The sequence below is a fragment of the Chrysochloris asiatica genome, unplaced genomic scaffold, assembly GCF_000296735.1.
Source record: "Chrysochloris asiatica unplaced genomic scaffold, ChrAsi1.0 scaffold00169, whole genome shotgun sequence".
Taxonomy (NCBI): domain Eukaryota; kingdom Metazoa; phylum Chordata; class Mammalia; order Afrosoricida; family Chrysochloridae; genus Chrysochloris; species Chrysochloris asiatica.
Genome location: NW_006408687.1, coordinates 6,679 through 11,323, shown reverse-complemented (window position 1 = coordinate 11,323; position 4,645 = coordinate 6,679).

Sequence of the window (4,645 nt, the reverse complement as noted above, 5' to 3'; positions counted from 1 at the left end):
GAAGAATTGATGCCTTTAAGTTGTGGTGTTGGAGGAGAATACTAAAAGTGCCATGGACTGCCAAAAGAACCAATAGATCCGTTTTGGAAGAAGTGCAGCCAGAGTGCTCCTTTGAGGCCAAGATGGCTAAACTTCATCTGTCATACTTTGGACATATTGTTAAGAGGGAACAGTTTCTGGATATTATGCTTAGTAAGATGGATGGTCAGAGAAAAAGAGGAAGACCCTCCCAAGGAGATGGATTGGCCAGGTGGCAGCATTGATGGACTCAAGTGTGGCAGCGGTAGTGAGATTGGCCCAGGATCAGACATTGTTTCATTCTACTGTGCATGGGGTCGTTATGAGTCAGTGCCAACTTGATGGCTCCTGACAACAACAACAACATGATTCTTGTAGTGGTTACGAATAGGGTTGCTAACCTCAAGGTCGGCAGTTCGAAACTACCAGCTGCTCCACGGGACACAGATGAGGCTTTCTGCTCTTGTAAAGATTTGTAGCCTCGGAAATCCTGTGCAAGATAACTATGAGTTGGAACTGACTCCACTGTACTTAACAACAACAACAATGATTCTGAACAGCTTTTATCAACCCTTCTAGACATAGATAGACTAGGAAGAAAATCCTAGAAATCGCTTCTAAAAACCAGTGAAAACTGTAGATTACAACAGTCCTATACACACAGGAATGATACAGGACACATTACCATTAATGTTGTGTATGAGACAGCCATGAATCAGGAACACCTGTATGTCAGCTAATAGCAACAACAATTCTTAAAAGGAATATCCAGGTTCTATGCCAAAGGATTCTAGCATGTGAAATTCAGAGAGAAGGAAAGTTCTGTTGCAAAAGTAGTTGAGTGGTGGTATGTGGACAATTATCTGAGAAAGTTGGGTAGCTGCCAGCTTTTCAAGTAGTGCTCTAATGGTTCAAGGCTAACATCCTAGAGATAAATGTAAGAGCATATTTGCCACCTCTATTAGCAAATTGTTGTTGTTAAGTGTCTTCAGTTAGTCCCAACTCATAGTGACCCTGTGTAGTGTTTCCAAGGTTATTGATCTTTGGTGGAACAGAAAGTCTCATCTTTCTCCCATGGAGCAGCTAGTGGACTCAAACCACCAGCCTTGTAGTTCACAGGATACTTAATCCATCTTTGTATTACAGAACTCTTTGGGAATATTATGAAACCTTCTAACTCTCAAACCACCATAATGCACATGTATCCATAATTGTGCATACATTCTCTTTAAGGTCCAAGGACCACAGCTCATATAACTGATGTTATATGTGCTATAAACATGTCAGTGCAATAATTCTCAAACACAAAATCAAAATCTTAACAATTTAGCTGTAACAAAAGTACTAATGTCATATTGAAAAAGTAATTGAGTGGTACCCTACCTGCCCTCCCCAGGAACCACCAACCTTATAGTTCAAGCAACCTCGAGTTCTTATCCTACAGTGCCACACCAAGACTCCAATCCTTGGTAGTCTGAAATGCCATATTACCTGGTGCGGGGTGGTCTCTCTTCTCTGAACAATGACTCTCACAGATTCACCTAGCTTTTCCACTTATGCCATGGCCTTATTTTAGTTTAATTTGGAACATAAAACCAAAAAATTTTAACCAGATATTAAAATATAAGTGGGCAATTTAGTTTTATAATATCAATTCACATGAAAAATGTACAGTTGTCCTTGTAAGTGGAAGAGAATCTTCTCTCAAATGATATAGGGATTATATACAAATGGAGAAAGAAGAGATTGAAAAAGTATGAGCAAGATCTCTCATTATTTCTTGTCTTCCCTTTTTGGAGAAACATCAAAACAAACAACTCATGTGAGTTGCTGCTGAAGTGATTCATCAGCTTGGAGAAACATCTGTAATTTTGATATTGTCTCTTTTTTTTTAAAGAAAGAAAATGGCTTCATTCTTCTTTTAATACAGAGAAAATAGCATCTAGAGAATCCCAAATCGTTTCCTAATATCTCTACAATAATAAAGCACTTATTTGTTGTTAAGTGCCATCTAGTCGGTTCCGACCCATAGCAACACTGTACAGGGTTTATAGAGTCTGGAATATTGACTGCTATGATGTCAGGCTGTATTAGCAGACGATGTAACTATAAGAGCAGGTGTAGTGGGTCACACTCGGTCACCCTAACTCCACTTAATAGAGTCTCCTCTGCAATCAGCCTATGCTCAGTAAAAATAGAAAATCCCTAGATATGTTAATAATTACAATATTTGAGGTAAATAAGCAACATTTCTTAGATATTTTCCTTTGTATGCATAGTACTAATTATCTTTCATTAGCAATGTTCTTGACTAGTTTTCAAGGTTTGTAATTTTACGTTCCATAGATAGAGGCCCTTATCCTTTCCCCCCACCAAAATGCTTTAATATATACAATTCTTGGAATGAATTGCAAGCAGGTAGGGCAGCTTGTAATTTCATATTCCTGTTAGGAAAACTAGCATGCAAACAAATTCTATAACTTCTACTTGTGGTAGAACAGGGATACAAGGAAGGAAGAGCAGACCTGATACCCCTGTCCCCTACCCCAATAGTAGCCACCAACAACCTTAAGTAAAGGAAGATAACTAAATAAGGAGACAGAAGAAAAGCTTGTGAGCTATGAGAACATCAGTAATGGACATTTTAAAGAATAAAGATCCCCTAGGCAGCCATGATCGATGTCTGTCTCACTGGCTTTCAGAGATGGATCTGCTCGTTTATGGAGTGTACTTTTGCTTTCTATGAAAGTTGATTTCTCTCACTCCTGTTGTCTTGCTCATTGTCTTGCATCCCTAACACCTTACCTGAATCACTGACTCCTTGCTAGAAAAGTTCAGGAGAATTCCTATGGTATGTTCAGTAACACTTGCTCAAGATTATTTAGAAGTCACAATAGGAAAATGTTAGCTATTTCTCTTGATGTACTGGCCAAGAAATTCTTCGTCCATCCCTTCTTTTATTCCTTCCTTTCAATCTTCTTTCTTTCCCTCTCCCTCGTTCTGTCTGTCTCTGTTTCTTTCTAATATCCTTGCATAATATTGTTGTTGTTAATGCTATTGAGTTCTTTCCAACTCAACAAACCTGTATACAGTTTCCATGGAGTGACAGGTGGGTTTGAAGATTGACATAATACTAGAAAGCTATAATATTTCTAAAGTTCTCAATACCTTTAAACACATCACCAAAAAGGTTTTTTCTCATAACTATGACCTGGATATTTCCTTTTATACCTAGAAGCAGCTATCAGAGAAGATTCTCCCTAATTTTCAAGCTCTGTATTCCCTTCTCCTTATAGGGGAAGGGAAGGAGGAAATAATGAATAGATTTGACTGATTATGCTATAATAAGACTCATTCTAGTTGCAGAGCAAAGCATGAATCTTTAATTAACATAGAGCAATTTAATCCCTTTAATTTCATTGACTATCATATAGTTGTCAAGTTTCTAAGATAAAAATCAGAATTTGCTACTTCTTTTTGATTAAACAGGAAGCTTTTAGGTTACTAACATCTCTTGCACTACTTTTTCTACTCTGCCTGATTTCACTTTTGTGAAATCTTTTCTATACAACTAATAAGCACATAGCCTACTACCGTGAAGCTGATTCCAACTCATAGAAACACTGTACAATGTTTCCAGGACTGTAAATCTTTACAGGAGCAGAAAACCTCATCTTTCTCACCAGTGAGAGTGGCTGGTGCATGTGAACAACCAACTTCATGCTTAGTATCCAGAGCTCATCATATATATCTTATTATTTCTTATACAATACCTTCTCATTTATAATACATATTTTATATTTCATTATGAAATAAAAATTTTTATTTCATCCTTGTTTTACATGTATAATTCATTTCACATATATAAATTCATTGTGTTGTGCAACCATCACCCTTATCTGTTTCCACGTTTTTACCACTTTTAACCAGAAATGCAGTGCCCCATAGATGATTATTCATTCTCCCTGTCTCCTACCTTTATAGCCACTAATAAACTTTGCTTTTGATTAATTTGCCTATTCTGAATATTTCATATTAGTGAGATCATACAATATTTGTCCAATTGTATCCAGTTTATTTCATTCAACATAATGTTTTCAAGGTCATCCATATTATAACATGTATTAGAATTTCATTTCTCTTTTATTTTAGTAGCATTCCCTTGTACATAGAACTACGTGTTTGTTTGTTTTTTAAATCTGTTATTCTATTGATGAATATTTAAACTGTTTACGTGCTTTGATTATTACAATGAACAATGGCTATTTGAGTCCATGTTTTCAGTTTCCTTGGGAATATTCCTAGGAGTAGAATTGCTGGGTCATGTGTAATTCTATGTTTAACTTTCCGAGGGACCACCAAACTGTTTATGCACCATTTACAATTACACCAATATCTCCATACCTGATATATTGTTGTTGTTAGTGCCATTGAGTCAGTCCTGACTCATAGTGACCTTGTATAGGGTTTCCGTGGAGCAGCTGGTGAGTTTGAACCATTGACCTTGGGGTTAGTAGTCCAGTGTTATCCTACAGTGCCACACCAGGAGCCCATCCCCCAATTTTTATCCCAATCTGTAGATTGTCTCTCATTTTGTTGATATTCTAGCACTTTTTTTTTTTTTTTA